General features: G+C 42.1%; 1 protein-coding gene across 3 annotated transcripts in view; it reads right to left on the bottom strand.

Annotated features, from left to right (window-relative positions):
- The window catches only part of COBL (cordon-bleu WH2 repeat protein), a 210,294-nt gene that overhangs the window by 167,823 nt on the left and 21,389 nt on the right, over positions 1-21,082 (bottom strand). For 2 of the 3 annotated variants that reach the window (XM_049830389.1, XM_049830388.1), the window contains exon 2: positions 437-672. The exons of the other annotated variant lie outside the window; for it this stretch is intronic. The gene's annotated coding sequence lies outside the window, so the exon portion shown is untranslated. The remainder of the gene's footprint in view (positions 1-436; positions 673-21,082) is intronic. 3 annotated transcript variants of the gene reach the window in all.

Here is a 21,082-nt window from a genome sequence, read left to right as displayed (position 1 = left end):
TAGACCTCATGAACCTGCTGAAATCACTGAATTACATTAATATAAGACTTATACCCCTGAATGATGGAACTTTAATGGACGCTATTGTCAGGAAAGCATCTGAAGGCGGCAGATAAATTCTGAAGAGCGACGTTCATAAAACCTTATATAAAATTCAGACCTAGGTTACAAGTGTGAGGAGGTAAATAGTGAAATAACTTACCTTGAGGAATTCTCTCTGGACATATTTGAATTGACATAACGTACAATAAAATTTTTTCTAGCCACCACCACGTCACGACACGATCAGTGGTGCGGAAGGTGGCTTCCCCATCGCCCACCCCTCTGAGGCCAAGCAAAGGCTTCTTAACCCTCCCTTCATGCATTTCAAAGATTTACACCCTGATATCAGTAAGTGACAAGACAGTAGTACTTTTCTCTCTTTCTGCTAACATACCTTGAGACCAATCCTGCTGCTTATCTCTTTTTCCAGAAGATCTGGGTTAGCTGGGTACAGCAAAGGAAGAGGAAGGGAGGTCTCCCAAAGATGTCCGGTGGTACTAATCCAGGAGAACTTGGGCTGAGATGAAGTACGCAGTTGGTTCACCACGGTGTCATCAGACAGACGCGGTCACACAGGGCCAAGACAGGGTAAGACTTCTCTCTTTAGAAAGGATTGCAGTCACCCTGTTCCTGTAAGCAACACATAATTAGAAACAAGAAAAACTCTCCTTGAATTAACAAGGAAGGAATTGGATAAATTGGCCCACGAAAGAGGGGTGGAGGAAATATGGATTATCTGGAAAACATCACTGGCCCAATCCAAAGCCTGCTGATAGTAATAAGAGGTTTTATACTGGCTCCAACTGGTTTTTCCAAATCTTTCACATCACTTGCAAGCATGTGCAATAATGACTGGGCGTTTTATGCAACATTTCTTCTCTCGTTTCCTCCCCTATTCCTCTTGAACATGTGGTTAATCACGTCTTAATTGTACCTCTAGACACTTGTTCTGGTACTACATGAATCTTCGCAGGAACCTGCTATTTACCGGCCCCTAAAGGACAACATGAAGGTAAAAAGTCTGTAAATGCCATGTACCTGACGTGAGGTCATTGATGAACCTTTGGAACCTTTTTATTTCTCTGTCTTCTGCTGGCTTGCCAGCTCTCCTCACCCTGGAATCTCATTCTAGGGGAGGAGTATAAATTATGACATAATTAAAATGAAACAACACTCCCTTTCTTCAGGTGAGTCATCTTTGGGTATCCAGAAAACGTACAGTATGAAAATTACCTCCAGTTCAGGGCATTAAGAATACAAAGTAGCTCCTTAGAGTTCCTTTGGAAAAATAAATATGGAGCACCTCTAACTACAAATAAAGAAAACTAATTTCCCACTGTTCGCAGTCACAGACTAGAATAACCAGATTACAAAGCTTCCTGTGAATTTGCTACACAGGGTGGCATGCTGCCGCGCCACGTCAGGGACAGCCCAGGAAGCAAACTGCGATGCGAAGGGCTGCACTTGGTAAATAGGCACATGTCCTTAGAGATTTCAAGGAATGCAACGGTTTAATTTTTATACTTGTTCATAATCTGATGAAATATTAAAGGAACCCACAGATTTACATACCATTTGTTCTTTTACTGGAAGATGACAAATGAAGGTGTAAATCCTCCTAAAATCCATTAGATTAATGCCTGTGATAACTACGGAGGTGCTTTCACAGCACTAGCTGGTGTTTTAAATCTAAGTGTCACAAAAGCCCCGTTAACCTTAGTGATTGCTACTGAACCAAAACGCACGTGGAAACCTTTGCAAAATTTCACTCAAAACGTATTTTGAAACCTGTCTACAGCTTCCAAGGGAAAACGAAAACTCAGAGAGTGGCATTTCCATTGCTCACGTGTACTCTGCATTTGACACGCCATACCACCCCCACAGTTACAAAGCAAGCTCGAGTCAGACCCTACGGGTGTGCAGAAGCGTAACCAGCCGTGGGTCTTGCAGCCACTTCTGTGAAGATTTCTCAGGGCGCTCGGCGCGAGCAGCCCTCTGCTTGTCTTTTTTTTTTTTTTGCAGACGCTGAAGATATAACCTCGGGTCCTGCCCTGGTGAGGGAGCGTGGTGGGCTCGTGCCCACCGACGTTTGTGCGCGCACAGACGAAGGTTTCCGTGCCCTCTGCCGCCGCAGCCTCAGCTCGCTGCTACCGAAACTCTTCTCTGCTGGGTTGCCCAATCCCAGCTGAACTGCTGCCAAGCTCGCAGCATACCTTAAACAACAGGTAGGCCTCCAGTGCGCGGTCACCCCGGTACGGGTATAACCTTCCCCTTCAGTGAGATTTTAATGTCATAGCACATGAGAACATTTGTGTAACTTGGGGTGTGGCCTTTTTAGCCCTTTGGAATAGAGCCATAGTTGCAAGAGTGTCACTGCAAATCCACAATACCTTGCTACTATGTTTTCAATTTTAAGGTGGTTCATGAGAAAATGGTAAAATACGGTTCATTTATACATTACAGTTGCATTTCCAAACTACTGCCTAATACAGATCTTGAAAATTGTTTGTTACCCTCCTGCTTTATGAACACCTCATTCCTTCCTAATGAATAAAGACTAAGCATAGCTAAACCTAGAATTTTCAAATAGATGTAACATAGACTGTAAAATACATATGTTTATGCATACATGCATAATTTTATGGTTCTAATGCTTTGTTTTCTTTGGGGTGGATTTTTTTGCCTACTGACTTACTTGGAAGCTCCATACACCTGTGACTTCTCCCAAGACTGCATCCAGCTCTAGGGCCCTCGGCACAAGACGGCCACCGACCTGTCGGACCAAGTCCAGAGGAGGCCACAAAAACAGTCAGAGGGCTGGAGCAGCTCTCCTATGAAGACAGGCTGAGAGAATCAGGGTTGTTCAGCCCAGAAAAGAGAAGGCTCCAGGGACACCTTATTAAGACCTTTCAATACTTAAAGGGGGCTTATAAGAAAGACAGGGACAGACTTTTTACCAGAGCTTGTAGCAATAACACAAGAGGCAACAGTTTTAAACTATGAGAGAAGAGATTTAGATTGGACACAAGGAAGAAATTCTGTACAAACAGGGTGGTGAGGCACTGGCACAGGTTTCCCAGAGAGGTTGCGGATGCCCCATCCCTGGCAGTGTTCAAGGCCAGGTTGGATGGGGCTTTGAGCCACCTGGTCTGGTGGAAGGTGTCCCTGCCCATGGCAGGGGAGGGGGGGTGGAACTAGGTGATCTTTAAGGTCCCTTCCAACCCAAACCGCACTGTGATTCTTGAGAGCCCAAATGCGGATTTGAGTATCTGTGTTAGAGCACTCAAGTCAGAATATGGAATTCATCATTGGCAAACTGCAGATATTTGAGGTCAGCTCATAACTGAACCCCAGGATTCAGAACCCTTATTCCTAAATGGAGGTTTTTCAAGGGAAACATAATAGAGTCCAGCAGCTGAGCCAACAAAATAGATAGGAACTTGTGCCTTGTTTAAATTTTATCATGGAGCTCAAAATGAAATTGGTGGTTCTGCAGTGGTCTAGTAAGCAACAGTATGCTCAGAAAACAGGCTATGGAAAACTCAGGGAAGGAAATTTTGATGAGCATGATTTCTTCAACAGTCTTGTGACAATCTGTAACAAGAAAACAGCCAATGGAAGGCTTAACATTTCAATTATTGGATCAAAGCTTGGAAAAGACTAACGATTGAGAAAGGGAAGAGAGGAATCGGCAGGAAAACAAACCCCCAAACAAAACAACAAAAAATTCCCCAAGGTCTTATTGCAAAATTAGGCTTTAAATCGTTTGTAGCCAGCATCCCTCCACTGGGAGGCCTCTGTCACTGCTCCCTGGGGACACAGGGCCAATAGTCCCAATTCACAGTTCTGGGAGGAGGGGTAAACTCCTTTCCCAAGGTGGCAAAGCAAGCACGGTGTCACTAACTCCTGGAAAACAGAACAGGCTGGCTTTATTTTAATCATGATATCTGCGTTTGTAATCCCCAGCTATGCTCTAAGCAAAGCCGAACAGCTTCTACTTTTTACTTCAAATGGAATGAAATGCGTGGGCATGAAGAGGACGCTCTGGGGAGGCGGACGATGAAAGATCCTGCTAACACCATCATAAAAGCAAAGCTGCAGCAGGAAGCTGAAAGGACACCCTGGGCAGATTTGTTATTGGAGCTTCCAGTTTTGATGAGAGAGAGGTGAAACGTACGCAAGAGGAATTTGAATTCCTGAGCTTGTGGCTGCTTTGATGAGCTGAAGCAGCCAGGTTGAACCCACTGGCAGCCAGAGCTTTCACCTGTCATGTCAGTGGGACAAGGATTTCAGCCGCTTATGAGGACTTGTATTTTTGTCTCTTGTATGCCCAGGCACCCTATGGTTAAATAAAAATAAAGGAAAATCACTTAAACAGCAGAATGATACTTAATTCGGTCCCTTTGAGTCCAGAACCTGATGGCTGGGCCCAAAAACCAAAGAACAACCTCCTCCTAGACACCTCTGAACCCCAGCGGGGAGGGAAGTCCCACTGGAGAAGGCCACTTTTGCCATCCAGGGCAGGGAGGTGGAGGTAACCAGAAAGCCCCAATAGACATGCCCTAAATGTTTTTTTGTTTTTGGTGTTTTGTGGGTTTTTTTTTGTTTGTTTGTTTTTTTTTTGTTTTTTTTTTTACATTGTGTTACTGTACTTGAGAGGCATTGCTGAGAAACAGAGTTTACAAACTGGGGAAAAGTTTGCAGCTATAACAGTGATATTTATAGTTTTGTAATTTATCTGTAGCTTTGTGAAATGTATCTGGGTAAATGGTTGTCCCAGCCTAAGGCAATAGCTAACATCCAGCTGTGAATGCAAGGTTAATAGTTACGCTTAGCTAGCTTGGGGAGGTCACAAGATTTTGTCCTGCAGACTGTATAAGTATAGGAGGCAGAAAAAACAATTTCCCTGCCTCCTTGAAGATCCATGTCTAGCTCGCTGTCCAGTTCAGCTCAGCTCATGGCTGTGAGTAGTTCTCAGCATTAAAGCACCGTAGAAGTCGTGCAGCTCCAGGAGTCATGCAGGCGGCCGAGAGCGGAGGGGCTCTCCGCAGAGCTGCCAGGGCCCGCGGAGATGGAGCAGCCAGAGGCATGGATGGCACGCAGCCGAGCAGCGAGCAGAACGTTACTTTACACAGCTGTTTATCTCCCAAGAAATCTTAACTTTCACTTACTGCAGATGATGGCAAAAGGTCTAGCCTAGAAATTACTTCCTTAGAGGAAAAGACTATGAACTATTATAGTTAAAGAATAACTATAACAGTCAGTTACTATCACTCTGTTTATCTACCCAGTCAGATTGTTGTTCTTAGAAAAAAACCCCAAAACCAACAAAACTTTAACTGTTTGATTCATGTTTGCAAATAGGAGAAATTAGCTAGTTCAGTATAATTTTCCCAGTTGTCCAGGTATGGCCTCAAGTCACTGCTTTCAGAGCAAGTCTCTTTGATTTGAACCCAGACCTTGCTGCTGCGAGTCACGTCCTGGCAGGAGGGTTGTTACCTCTGAACAACAGGAGCAGTGTTTCAATGAAATAACTGCACTCTTCTTTTTCCAGAGGATCCCTGCTACCACTGGAATGTAGGATGGAAGATAGACTACACTGCCTTAGTGTATCTCATTAGTTAGAAAAGGAAGCAAACAAGGAGATTCTAGGAAGAAAAAAGGGCAACGTATTAAAATAACTAAATACCATCCCAGACTCCGACGGACTCCTTGGCTGTGAGCAATTATGAATAATGCTGGGTACATGGGATGAAACTTAATTTAGACTGCAGTTTCATAGTCACTTCAAGCTAATCTAAGTTGGCACAGTTTATGAAAGAAGCAGTCTCGCCTGCCTGTCTGTTCCCAGCAAAGCTATTCCCTCTTTTTCCTCCCCCTTCACACACAGAGCAGCTTTATTTGTCTCTGCATGGCATGCAGTGGGGCAGGCGGTTCACCCAAAGAGACAGCCCCGCTGCTCCCAGGCACACTTACAGCCTCCCCGTGCCCCCTTCCAGGTTACGGCTGTCCTGACAACAGGGGGAAAAAAACCCACAAAAAACAACAGAGAAGGGTTTGTTAACCCAGAGAGGTTTCCTGGATTGGTTTGGGGTGGGGTTGGAGGGTGTTGCAGCCACATCGCCAAGCAGCAATGACCACAGCAACATACCCCGAGCACCGTGAAACAGGGGAGCAGTTAAGACACGTGGACGTGAAACACTCTGGAGTCGGCACCAATTCCAGCATTTGCTAGCTCAACGCTGTTTTATGTATTGCGGTGTAACATATTAACTTCTAGAGGTCACAGCCCATTAGCCCTGATCCACTGGCGACTTGCCCAAATACAGGCAAGCAAAATGCTATTATAGCCGTGGAGAAAAAAAAAGGTGCTTTTTCATATATATATATATTTTAAAATTCTTTGGCCCATTAGGATACTGACACGCTTCCATCCCTGTGTTCATCTTTGGATACTATAATGGCACATTAGCCTCAATGTTTTGGAATTGTTAATCCTACGTCAGGGAGCCCAAGCTGAACTCGGCAAACACAGGCAGAGTGTGTGCCCATGTGCACACACCTCATTCTGCTTTCCCTGAAGTTTATATGTGTTTTCATGAGTGCAACCTCAATCTCACAGCTTGTTTTAAGGTAATTGCACAAGACAAAATACAACTAAACTGGAACAGCCTTATTGAGGATACTAAAGAACAAATTACAAATAAAGGAGTAAAAAAAGTCTCCTGGGATCATTTCTGAGGCCGTGTGCTCATTTTGCAGGAAGCTGGCTTTCTCCTGCCTTGGAAGAGTTGAACAACTGTACGTATAACTTTGGTGTAAATTTTATTGAGATCTGCTCTTCACTGCCAGAGATACGCAAAGGGTTCTAATATAAACAAGCACTGTTTACAGATATCTTCTCAGTAGTGGCACTCTATTGTTAAACATTAATTCTTAGGAATGTGCATGTTGTGCAACCTTTTTACATGGTATTTGGATCTGTTGGCAATTTGTATGTATGCTTTTTGGTAATTTAGGATCAAAGCATAGGTTTGGGAGAAAGTTTCCTATACAAAGTATAGGAATACACACACATTAAAAAGTTGTTTTTGTTTTTGTTTTTAAGTAAATGTGCCCTGAAGTTTGTGTTACAACCATTGAATTATTAGAAGGAGAGAAAGAGACCTTGACAATTGGTCCCATCTGGTATATTTGCATTCTACCAGAGGAGGAGAACAGACACACATGTGGTAAAAAGCAAGTTGGCAAAAAAAGGCTAGGGAAATAACATAAAGTTTTGGGGTCACTTCTGGAGAGACAAACAAGCAAGTGTACTATTTGTAATGCAAAGTTCCTGTTGAAAGCAGCATAGACAAGAGGTCTCTGCTCCACCTTTTGGTGGAGAGGAAGGAGGAAAATTCTCCATAGAGAACTGAAGAGAGTGAACACCCACTTTTGCTGGCATCTCCCACGAAGTGTGCAGCAATAGTTACACATAGCTGAGTTTTCTTTGTGTCTTAGGAGACGAGGAAGTGAATCAGAAACTCCCAAAGAAACTCAAAGAGGGGGAAAAAAAAAAAAAAAAAAAAAAGAAAAAAAAAGAGTTACCTTCTTGACAGCAAGCAGCCTGCCTGGCCCACAGTTACAACTTGGGAGGGATGCTTGGACAAATGCACCTCACTGTCCAGACCACACACAGAGTTTGGGTGAGGTTTTTTGGGGTGGGGGTGATTTTGTGGTTTAGCCAAGGTCTGTTACTTTGGAGTGCTTTGATAGAATCGTAGCATAGTTTGGGTTGGAAGGGACCTCCAAAGATCGTCTAGTCCAACCTCCCTGCAACAAGCAGGGACATCTTCCGCTAGATCAGCTTGCTCGGAGCCCCATCCAACCCGACCTGGAATACTTCCAGGGATGAGGCATCTACCACCTCTCTGGGCAAGCTGGGCCAGTGTTCACCACTCTCATCATAAAACCCATCAGCTGTGAAGCAAGCCCACCAGGCTGCCAGCAGGGTACCACATCCTCTAGCAACTGCGAGGACTTACTGCTTGTTATTTTACAGTGTGTTTGGCTTTTGCTTACCCCAGGATGGCAGCCACTAAGAAAAACTTTCAATTTACAGAGTCTTTGGCTGTTTATAAGTGTTATCCCAGGTTGATCTGCTCAGTATCTAGAGGCTTCCAGGAAAAGAAGCCACTAGAGTTGTCTGTCAAGAAGTATTACATCTGGTATCACTGCTTCTTGGTGAAAGGTTTAGTTTGATGATTTGCTGATATCGTGGGGATACACGTCAATCTTGTCTGTGGGAAAGCAAATCAGTGACCATGAGAAAACACACACACACAGAGTGCATAAATGACAACATGTGTTAAAACACTCGTGTCAGGAGATTCAGACTGACCCTAGTAGGCACAGGTATCTAGAATATGCACTTAGAGTGAGTATCTCATGCAGTGAGGCACAACACACACAGCAGAAAGTTCAGCACAGTGTCCCAAAGGCAGAGCTGGTCCATATTTTTGGACTATAACCTCACAGCGCGTCTGAACAACAGTGCCATTTCAGTATCTCTTTGAGAGCCTGATTCTCATTGGTGCCACTTTTCAAAATGCCCACCTACACCTGAAGTCAGGAAAAATTCCTCTGGGAGTCGCAGTGACTCAGGAACAGCCACACTCTGCCAAACTGGAGCAAGTTCAGAGGGAGCACTGCCTATGATCAATTCATTACATAAACCTCAGCTAAAGGAGTGGCAAGAAACTTTCCTGCCACCAACCACGAAAAACAGTTAAGGGGAAACAAAGCAGCCAGTGCAGGGGGTTTTAACAATCTGCTTAATCTTGGTAGCATAAGGGCCCCACAAAGGGCCTGGTGGTACATACCAAATACAGAAGAAATCGAAGCCAGAGATTAAGCTGCTGTGCTGAGCCATGAATGTCATCTCTTCTAATATCTCCAGGCACAGACAGCAGCTGCAGTTAAGTAGATAGCCTTAGGAAATAATTTCTTAATACAAGAAAGCAGGGGAAAAGTAATTTTCTTTCCTCACATTCTTTTTGCAGGATCTGTTGCTCAAGTTACAAAACTTCTATGAAATGTAATAATAAAGACAACCCTGCGTAGCAAGGACCAATAGAAGTTAAAAAAAAACACCACCCACGTAACTGGATCTCAAGCAAGTCTCACATAGGTTTCCATGAACTGATGAGTTTCTTTGGGCATCAAACCACCCGTCACACATGTAGGATCCTACTGCCTCAGGGCTGGTAAAGCCTCTGAGCACAGGTCTTGGTAGAAACTGAACCCAAAACAAAATTTGAAGCTGTGTTTCATACTAAATCTTTCATAATTCAGTACTCGGTCTTGTGTACATGGTGATGTAAACAGCTAGGACCACCACAACAGTTGTTCTACGTGCTGCGAAAGAAAATACTTTCAAAATCCTGGTGGGAGAAGAAAACAGCTTATGGTCATGGTTTAAGCACAGCTCTTGCAACACTTCAGCATGCTGTGGAGAGTGCCTGGTTGGAAGAATTAGCATTGATTTGTTCAAATGAGTTCACATTTGGGAAAACTCTATTAGATACCAAAAGGCTCCTCAAATTTTAGAACAGCCAGGAACATGAGAAAGAGGTAACCATGTAACACCTGTCCTGATGAATGTGGGAAGGGGAGGCAAAGAAAAAAACCCACAAAAACCCCACAAAAATGCCTAAGCAGACACCTTCGTAAAACACTTACTTACACCTCTGCTTTTGAAATACTAGAGTCCAAAACTTCTTGAGGATTTAGTGGGAACTTCTGGTATTCATCCAGAATTAACCTATAGTTGTAAAGCTAATGAAAGGCAATTTGAGAACAACCCCAAAGTCTTAAACCTTCTGAGGAGAAACTTTAGCCTCTTTTAGGAATTAACAGAAGAGGTTGGACAGGAGCCATTTCTCCCTCCAAGACTGTAATTTTTCATGCCCAGAACAACTGAGTACATTTTGCTCCTTTTTCTCTAGGGGCTGTGTTGCACAGAGCAATACACCCAGCTCTGGGCAGGAGAGCTTTCTAGGAAGGCTGTGCCCAACAGCTTCCACCGCCTGAAATCCAGGGCTATCCTGTTTAGCAACTCAGTAAAAGGAGAATGAAAGCTTTTATAACTGTTTGAGTAAAACTTAAACCTTATGGGTACCTCTTCTCTGGTATGAAAATGCCTTTTATTACTTGAATTCAAGTCTTTTTCTCCCAGGTCTCACAAGATGCACATTTTGCTAAACTACCTAAGAAGCCTCACCCTAAGCCAGACCGGCTTGCACAGAGGAACTGGATGTTCATTCAATGGCTGCACCACGATAAATATATTGATCTTGCTGCCTGAGCTCACCCTGAAGAAAAAGAAAGTTTGTGTGCAAACAGAACCTAAAGATGATCTTCCTAAAGAGGTTCGGTGAGAAGCCTGAATAACCAGTGAAACATTTCTTCATGGATAAAATGGATTACATGCATGAGAAAGGAACCCCAAACTATTTCCCATATTATCATAGTACTTTTTCTTCAGGTATGACAACATGTCTTTGCAATTCTTTATCACCATCACATTAGGGGTCAAATGTGGCACTCAAAAATTGCAAAACGTATTACAGCTTCCCCATAAGTCTCAAATAGGTACAAAATACCTTAAAACCCAAATTCTTTAACCATGGTTCCTCTCCACAGTTTGAATAGAAGAGTATAAGACTCTCACATGCCCTAGAAATAATTAATCTGGCAATGTCTTTATTCTGTCTTTGCACTTCCCTCACAGCCAGGTTCAGGCCAGGACAACAGACATGGCTTAGCCTGACGCAGAGGAATTCTCCAGCTAAGTGCCCTAAGTCAAATCTGAACAAAAACCCAACCAAACAACAAAAAAAACCCCAAACCAACAACCCAAAGACCCAAGCAACAAACCTCAAATGTACTAAAAAAAAAAAACAAAAAAAAAACCAACCCATCCCCCACAACTTTGTAAGAACAGCCAGATTAGCGCAGACTAAAAATCCACTTAGCCCACTGTCCTCCCTCTGAAAGAGGCCACCAACAGTGAGCATCTGGGAAAGAGAGTAAGATCAGGACAAAAGCAAAATAATAATTTCAGGTGCCTTAATAACCATTCAGCTAGATAATGTTTCATTTGTTTTTAATTGAAGTCTATAGTCTTTACAGTTGCATGATTTTTCTTAAAGTGAAGGAATAAGGTGAGAGGAGGAAGTTTAGCAATACCATAATTAACTGCTTAGGGTAAATCCTCCCATCAGATTCATGAGACAGATTTCAGATAAGCAGCTCAAATGAAGGATTATCTTGCTAGCAATGCGGAAATGTTGATCAGCTTGATATTTCCATTCTGCAGACAAGAGTTCATGCTGGCTGCTCACTATTTTCTGCAAGGAGGTAAATCTCCACAAAGGTAGCAGGCCTGATCCAGAGGGGATTTTGTTTTTAAAACCCCTGCACATGACTGTCTTGTACTTGTCTGTTTTCAGGCAGAAATGAGACCTGAATATAAAGGCTGCTCAGCTACCCCATTTGAAAAGGGTTCCTAGGCAGATGGATGCCCTGATGGTATGATGGATGGGATGGAGCACATTGCATATGTGCTAATATGGTGTCTTAACACAAACATTAGCACTTGAGAGCATCAGAGTACTCAAGCATTCTGGAAACATTAAGTTCAATTAAAAAATATAATCTCCTGTGACTGATAACACTCTCAGCATATCTTTCATGGCATTTAAAGACAAACGGAACCCATCTAGCCAGTACATTTAAATTTCAAGTAAAAAAGTCCTGTCCATCATCAGGAATACACTGAAAAAAGTATACAAAATTTAAACTGAAGCCTTCTTATATGCGTAACAGTCTTACATACACCAGTCTTGTCTGGTGTTCAGTTGCATTGGTTGCCCAGACAAGCAAGATACTTCCATTCCCAAGGGAAAGGAGGGATAACAGTTTGTGGCATCTCATGCCTATCTATTAGCCCACCTGCTTTTAACCATGCCCTTCTCAGTCCTTTTTGCCTCATTCAGAAGTGGCAGGGATGGCTTGAACAAAATCCTATTTTCAGTTTCAGGATCTAAAAGCATTTTGCTGGATGGGGCTCAAGGGTCTCCATCTCCATTCTCTACATAGTAGAAAAACACACGCACACACTTGACCTATGTTTTTAACAAGAAAGAGAGGATCCAGAAACATTGGGGGGGGGGAAAAAAAGGAAAATACAAAAGAGTTGCTATCACTGTACTCACAAAAGTAGTACCACTCTCTTCAGATTTTGTTACCTGAATATGGCCTGCATATTTGACCAGAGTAGATAGAAGATATTATATAACTCCAGGGAATAGATTTCCATTATTTGTCTCACGCAAACAGGTTACACATTTTGCCCACAGGTAAAATAAAATATTGTCCATCATGAGAAAAGGTGCTGTAGCCATGCCACACAATTTCCCCATGTCTTAGGAGTCCATAAGATAAGTAGCAATGTTTTCCAACTGGCATCAGAATTCTTCAGAGGCAGCTGTTCATTTAAAATACATCTTGTTAGCTGCATTTCTTTATATTTTGTAATAAGTAGAGTGAATCCATTGCAACATAAAAAAAAAAATCAGTTTGAAACTTAGAACCTAGCCCTCTCCCATCCTTAGTCAGATAAAATCCCCCTCCACCCGCCCCGGACACCCCAAACAAAAATATTTTTTTCTGAATGCATGCCTAAGCAGATAAGCCTCACAGTAAGATTTCCAACAAGTACTCAGGAGACTTAGGTATCAAATTCCCATCAACTGAAAAGAAAACCCCAAACCCAAACCCTTTCTCTCCAAGAGCATTGAGATAAGATCATGTGCAGACATCACATCACACTCAGCTCATGTCTGCGTGTTTAGCTCTGAAGTGCTCTTATCGTTTCTGAAATTATTCATCCTTGGCCTCTCAGGCATATTAGCTGAGTCTGAGAGTCACGCTCTCTTGGCAAATGCCATTTCTCCCTCAATTCTTCTCCACACAGGCACGCACTTAAAGTACCACAACTGATCTCAAGAACATCAGCAGGGCACCTCACTAGTAAGTGAGAAGGATTCCCATACTGCCTGGACAAAATCACTTCAAGCCCTACAAAGCAAACCCAGCACTATCATCTCCATGCAGGCAGCTGCTGCCTGTCAGGGAGAAACAGCTCCATGTGCTCATAAAGAACAAGACAGCTTTTTTTTTTTTTTCTTTTTTTTCTTTCACTAGCTCAGAACTGTTAGAGGGAAACCCCATTTCAGATATATACGAAAACACCTTTGCGTGGCAGTAAGGAAACCCATACTGGGGAAAACAGTCAACATAAAAATATAATCCAGTAAGCTCTCTGCAACTTGCACACAGAAACAATGATCATCTTATGCTTCCCAGACATATGATCACTTACTGAACGCAAAAGCCAAATGAAAGGTAAACTGTTGATCAACCCTCAGACAGCAGAGTCACTAGATGGGATCATTTGCATTATCACCCTTAACCTCTGTATCAGTAATTAATCCATACACCTTGTTGATAATGTGCACGCTTATATGCACTCAACTTTCTTTACAGCATAATACGAAAAACAGCAACATCTCAAACATATTTGCCTCTTTCTTCTTGCAGTCTTTCCAGCATGCATAGCTGCTGAAAAGTGGGAGCGCTGTGCATGAAAGCCTGGGTGCATACATCCCAAAGGCACCCTCTGGATTGCAGAAGCAATGCCATCGGGAATGGCCCTGCCTGCAGTAGAGGACCACAGCCCCGATGAACCAGAAGACAATTTCCAAAAATGAATTTTGCTAAGCATCCAATGGCAGAATGAAGCCCAGTGTGTCACTTTTAGACAAGAGTTATTCATTAAAGAAAATGCTTTGCTCACAGGAATGATTCTCATTTAAGGTTCACTACAGCTATAAAATACTGTTTTCATTTTCCTATAGTCACCACCACTCCTTCAGGCAGCCTGTAAGGCTCAGCTTTACAGCAACAACAGCATTACATATAATCCCATTTTACCCCCATCTCTCCTACAGACAGCTCTTAAGCTGTAAGAAAAAAGAAATCCTTTAGATGCTTATGTGTAAGATGAAATTTATGGTGGACACTCAGACCAGTTTTAAACACTATAGTCTGTAGCTCATTTAAAATTCACTAGACTATAAGATCCTTGCAAAAAGTCTTTCTTTCCCCAGTTACTGTGTAAGAGAGAGGGGAGAAGCAGAGGAAAGTGATGCCCTCAGTGACCTTGCCTATAGTAGTGCTTGTGGCTTGACTGTGACTGCAGAACTGATGTTTGGTTGCATTGGTCTTTGCAGTAAATGTAGCCCAGGATGCTTTTGTGAAATAAGTTCTACTTCTCACAGGAAAAAGAAAATACCTGTAAAGTACAAGTGCTCTGAAAGTAAGTCTTGTTTGCTGTAGGGTAGTTGCTGGTAATCTCAACTATTAATAGCAGATGGAGCTCTCAAAGACCTGAGTACTTTCTTAGGCGCTAATTAATACTCTCAACTCTTACTGAAGTTAGTGTGACTGAAGTCAGTGGTATTACGGGATTGTTACCTTCAGGCATTTAACTTGAGTAACTGAGTTCATCCTCTCTTTCTTTAGACATTGCCTCCAGGAGGTAGAATTGAGTTCAGAGCACTCCGTTTTCTTGATTTGTAGAAAAAGATGAATCCCTCTTTCTTTCTCCATTAAGTATAAAGGGAGATATCATTCTGATAGCTGAGAAAGTATATGGTAGACAGGGTGGAAACCTGCATCAGGACCTCTCTGTAGCTGATAAATAAAACATAGTCCAGACAATACTGATGTAGAATGAGAATAGCAGAGAAAAAGTCTTGTCAAGTCACCTAAAAACCAGCAAAGTCTTCTCCAATATCTTTGGAATTTCAGTCATATCAAATGGAAAGGAAGATAAGATAGTCCAAATAAGGTGCAAAATAAATGAAGGCCAGAAGATTTTTTTTTTAGGGCATAGGAAAGGGAAGAAATTTCATTCAAGTCTACAACTCGAATGTTGCAGTACTTTACCTCAGCTTCTCATCTTTCAACTCATTCCTTTCCTTGCTATTATATCGTGCTTTTCCGTGGCAAAAGACAGTCTTTGTCAGCTTACCTGATTTGCAAATAAATCACATTTATAAACATGAAAATCATATTTTAAGAGACTTGAAAAGAATTGAATACATTTATTAGCCAAATCTGCTGCTTAGCAAACACCAGTTCCCTAATGAATTCAAAAAGTGCTAATTCAAGGATGTCTATCAGAAGTGATGGTATAAAAAAAGAATACTGTTACATAAATTTGTACCTCTCCGCAAAGTGATTAGGTTACTGCTGGATGTTAGGATCCACAAAACATCAGACCAATCCCATTGGGTACCCATTCAAATAATATGGAAGAGGAAATCTCTGTACAGCTGCTACAGAGAACACAAGCAAATGAGCGGGGAGGAAGAAGGAAGAAAAGAAAACTTAATAAGAACAGCTTCCTAATGCAAACTTACTCAGGTAGAGCTTCTAACCAAAAGATATTCACTAACAATATCCTAGATGCACATTTCAGGAAATGGGTCCAAACCCAACAACCTTCTGCTACTTTCAAGCCAATTCTTGTGAAGTATTAAATACATACATAGGGCTTGTTGTTACTCACACAACGGAAGTGGGTTAATTTCCAGCCAGCTGTCAGAGCACATTCTGTAGGAGATGGACACCTGCCCTACAGACCTGGGACCCTCAGTTCTAAGGGATGACGGACATATAACACATGCTACAAGTTAATGCTGTTCAAATTTTGCCTATAGCGTGTATGACAGGAGACAGATGCTTCCAGGTGCCTATCTTTCTGATAAACTTCTCATCAAAAGCTAAAGGGCATTAAAGAACTGATGATATTTGAACAGAATTGTCACTCTAGCGACAATCGTTCTGCTCAGAATCAGAACGGCCTTAATTTCAATGGACATAACTGCAGATTGTTGGGACATTTGCAAGAGTATAGCAAACAATTCTTTGGTCCTCAGCATAGAGTTAGAGATTACATACTTTTATCTTATTCAAATTCATATATCAAAGGTGTTCACATTCTACATTAGTTAGAAACTTAAACCTTTTCAACTTTGGAGGGAAAACCTCACAGAGGGGCATAGTTCACCACACACTATTAACTAGCCCTTTACTTAGAACTCTAGTGGTGATGTAGGAAACCTTGATCGTAATCCCCACTCTACCTAAATCAAGTGTACTTTTTCACTCCCAAATCACCGGAGGATTTGGTTTTTTGACATTCTTGCTGACATTGTTTTTTGGCAGTCTTTCATGGCAGGTTTTGTTCATATAATTCATTCTATAGTCAAGATTCTCTTTCATTTTCATTTATCAAAACCAGCACCTTTCCACAAAATTTATGTCCCAGTCAACATTTTCCAGCAGCAGCTGATTTCCAAACAGCTGAAGGATAAATGTTTTGGATAATATTGCTTTTCTCTGTAATACAGTTAACAGATTCCACAGCTAAAGTAATTCATGTAATAGATGAAGTCATCATGGTGCATCTTGCTTAAGTTGTTTTCCACTAAACATTGTAGCAACAAGAAAAAATTTGAACTCCAACCCAGGGCAGAATTTACTAATAGCTCTACGATATCCAGATTTGCCTGAAACTTCACAATCTTTCCGTTGCTTCCTTAGCATTCTTAAAGCATACTACTCTTCCTATTAACATTTTCAATTCACTTACTGTAAGAGTTTCCTTTGTAGAATTTTCATAAAGGTTAGAGATGCTTACATGCTGTATTATTTTTGCAGACCTTGTATATCATTATTGTCAAGTGACAAGCAGTTTACAGATGCCCTAGGAAGTTTCTCCTCGTTCATATCGCTCTTGTTGATGCTTCAGGCTTCATATATATCTTTAGTTGCTGAATTAGTCCCATGTTTGTTTGTGTGGGGTTTTGTGGTTTGTTGTTTTTTTGTTTTGTTTCGTTTCAAAACAAAGACCCTGTTTCCATCAGCCCTAGTTGTATTGAGCAGGATCTCAACGATTAAGGATGTTAGTGGGCCAGATGCCAATATCTCTTTACCCACATTTTATATTAAAAGGATGGGGTTACACATTCAAAGTATCACTCTACTCAATGAATAACCAGTGTCCGCAAGGACCTCAGTAAGCAGGTTTCTATTCAGAGTAAATGCAATTTACATCTTAAGTATTTTTTTCCTTCAGGAAAATATTTAAACCACCGAGTCCTGTTAGTCATCAGTATGAACAGAAAGTAGGTCCTAGCCAAGAACCAGCAAACCCAAAGTTTCCTGATTATCTTCAGAATTAGAATAAAAATTCGATACTGACTGCTGTCAAATGCAAAAAATCCCTTGGATTCAAATATGTCTATTAAAGCTAAGGTATTCAAAATTCTGGTATAGGATGTTATGATGAAGCTGTCAATCAGCCACAATGCAGAGATGTCACTGTCCTGTGCACTCGGTTTCATCTCTTAAAATGTCAAGTACATCACTGTCTCTAATACATTTGCTTGCTGTAGGGGCTTTGGTACTCCCTTCAGTTTCATACCAAAGAATGAAGCCGAAGAAATACACTGTATAGAGTAAGTTACACGGCCTGTTTACTAAATACAACACGAACGAACTCACCCTCTTCTCACAGTACAAGAACAACTCACAAGCAACATGCAGGAAAGAATTGTTGTTCCCGCTTCCGCGGCAAATCAATTCAACAGCAAAGAAGGCTTCATCTGGATCGTGTTTTTGTTTTCCACCAATGAGGCTCTTAAAGTCACACAAGTTCATTCCTCATTACTGTCAGTAAAGCACACTGGCATGAGGCATTCGTACAGGTAACCTCAGATATTACATTGTATGAAACTTTGCAAAACCAAATGCGCATGCAGGAATTTCTCTTCAGTTTCACAAGAACAGCAATAAACTAGATTTCAAAAAGCCAGGTTCTTTACATTGATTTCACGCTTTCCTCCCTCTCCTTGATAACAACGCAAATTAAAGTATACATAGCAGGACAAGCCATCCTCTTACATAGCAAGATTTCCGTTTCCAATACGGGAACAGGATTTGCAAGTCAAAGCCTTTCAGAACAGGCTGCAGCAGTTTGAGATTTCAAAGAGAAAAGGTTTGATACCACCGTAGGTGAAAGTGAGATCACTTCCCCATCCATTTAAGATTCAATGTGAATTTTCTGCAGGACACTAGAGAATCTGAGAAAGCAAGCGTCAGAAGTTCAGCAACACTGAGGCAGTGCAGTGTTTCCACACAGTTCAGAGAAGAGTCTATTCAAGGCTCAAGGTCTACTAAAATTAGTCTGAAATTAATCAAAGGGTGAAACTAAGAGGCCTTGTTTCCTTGGAGAAGAAACACCTCTGCTGCTTGATTCTACCTGAAATAGCTCCCAGTTCTGAGGCTGCTTAACCAGCTATTTGTAGTACATGGACTACACTGCTAAAAAGGACACATCTTCGTCCCAAAGGCAACGTGCATTGTTTGAGACCACTTAAGAAAAAAACAACCACCACCACCAAACAGCAGCACTTGCAAAGCAGTCTCTAGTTATCCCCCTCCACAAACACACTTAGCAGCATAGCAAACTTAATGCTTTCTTTAGACAGTCTGGTATAATAATCATAAGTGACATTTGATGAGAACCATTTTCATAGAATAAGTAGTGAGACTGGCTGGAAAAAACATTAATTCCTCTTTTAAAAAGAAGTGATTGAGTTGTTTGTGTGAAACAGGGGAACTGTGCCTATAAAACCCCCAAATTATACTGTTGCAGAGCTGACCTTGGATTAGTATAAGATTCAGTTTAGACATCATATTGCCATAAATTTTTCTGTTTATTTCTCACACAAGTTGGAACCGTTAAATCTTTTTTTCATGCTTCCATAACATGTTTTTATTTAGCTAGGGTTTATTCCTAGGAATGGTTTCACGTCAATTCATGACATCAGGTTATCAGGTGTATGAAACACAGCATAGTGCAAACAAATGTTTTGCAATCATCCAGGCAAATATTTAAGATGAGGCTTTGCTTTGCTCCTGCTGATGTAAAAATCACAGCTTCACATCCAGGCTTAGTGGCAGGCCAGAAGTATGGGACCGAGCAGGCAGGGTTGTTCATTATCAGCTATGCAGGCCATGGTTGTGCGTAAACCTTTTCCCTGACCTTTCAGTAGCCAAGTCATTAGCTAGATACATGTCCTCCTCTGCTGCTTCCATTCAGCATCAACGATTGAATGGCATTAATTGATGATGGCATTAACTGATGGCATTAACTGGGGACTGCAGCACATGGTGCCATACTTCTACTGACAAGAGAAGGAAAATGCAGGTGAGTATCAAAAGGCCAGATGGAAAAGAGAAACTTCCCTGTCGCCCTCAGTAGCTGCTGCACTGGATTGTTCAAGCGCAACATGACCGTGACTGACCTGGCTTAGGACATTCATTTTTGCACCCATAGAAGAAAAAGAGCTTGCTGCTGTTAACAGCTGAAATACTAATCTGGATAACATCTCGCTCTTCTTTCAATTCACTTTGAGTCAGTCCCCGAGCGGCGTGTCGGGACAAAGGAGGGGAAAATGAATGTAGCGCACAGCTGCATACGTACCTCGCAGGCTGCCAGCCAGCTCACAAAGCGCCTTTTGTCTACACGGGCTACTTGAAGACGACAAATGCTGGTGGCCCAAGAGATTGCTACAGCGATGCCACTTACAGCCCAGAATCAGGTTCCGGCTGTTAACACCAAACCAGGTTGAGGTTGTACCGGGCATCATGTTCCTGTGCCAGGTCCTCAGTGGCACAGCAAATTTACCGAGGTTAGCTAAGCGTTACGGGCCTTCCCCAGCTGAGGATGTGTGTTTTATTTAACTATATGGAATGTGTGCATAATATTAGATTGTGAGCAAGATGCCGCAGCTATTAAAAAGCTGTCTGGTGCGTTGAATGCCTAAGGGCATGCGGATGACTCACTGAAATTTTGTTAAAACACAAGACATCTGCTTAAATATGTTTCCTGTCATTCCTTTTGCACGGCTGGAAAGAACGGGCTAGAGATTCTCTCCTACTCCACCAGCCCTGGCACCAAAGGACTGGAAAACTGCTGTAAGTCACGGTCTGGGATTCCCCTTTGACGGACAGGAGCTACCACTTGGCTCCAGGCAGTGGAAGGACCCTCTTCTCTCCATCACGACCCCGAAGGAGAGGTCACGGCCTAGGGAGCGCGGCAGGGAGCAGCTCCGCAGCAGCCTGGCAGCCCCAGCTGCCACAGCGGCTCATTCCCCCAGCGCTCCAGCCATGCTGAAGCCCACCCTGACTCCCCAGGGGCTACAAACTGCCACAAAGCCATTTTTATTTGCCTGCCCCTGCCTCCCAGGAGCTCAGTTCTCGTCTTACGTGATCATACCTATCATTGTGATGTCACAGTTTTATGTGCAGCAACAGTAGCAACAATTGCAATGGCACTGTGATGTCACACTGAAATTACGAAGGAGATAATTTCCTATTAAAAGCACCTAATTTTCCTCAACAAGGAGACGGTAAACTAGAATAAGAAACACTTTCAAAAAACCCAAACAAAACAGTTCACCAAAGCTTTTGACAAGATTTGGTTCTGAAGATGCAGCTCTCGTGACACAACCCGACTTCAAAGACAGCATTAGCATATAAAATACATAGATATACACCACTGTACAAACACATGATGAATAACTAAGCAAAGTCACTGACAGCTCTACCTTAAAACCACACATCATCATATTTTTCTCCCCTCCTGTTGAAGGGTCAGACCTAATTGCATTGCTTTGAGAAGGCAGCATTTCAGCTACAAATGAACATTCATAACTAATTCATGTTAAAAATAAACTTTAAAGCAAAGCACCAGATGCTGCCATGGAACATTCCTTGGAGCTTTCATGTGATGCTTGCATCTGTTCAGCTGGAAGAGTGACCATTTCAAACTAATGGCTTTTAAGTGGTGAGGAAA

This window comes from Accipiter gentilis, chromosome 27 (genome assembly GCF_929443795.1).
Source record: "Accipiter gentilis chromosome 27, bAccGen1.1, whole genome shotgun sequence".
In the NCBI taxonomy this organism is placed as follows: domain Eukaryota; kingdom Metazoa; phylum Chordata; class Aves; order Accipitriformes; family Accipitridae; genus Astur; species Astur gentilis.
Note: the sequence above shows the minus strand (reverse complement) of the source record. Positions and strands in the feature narration are given on the sequence as shown.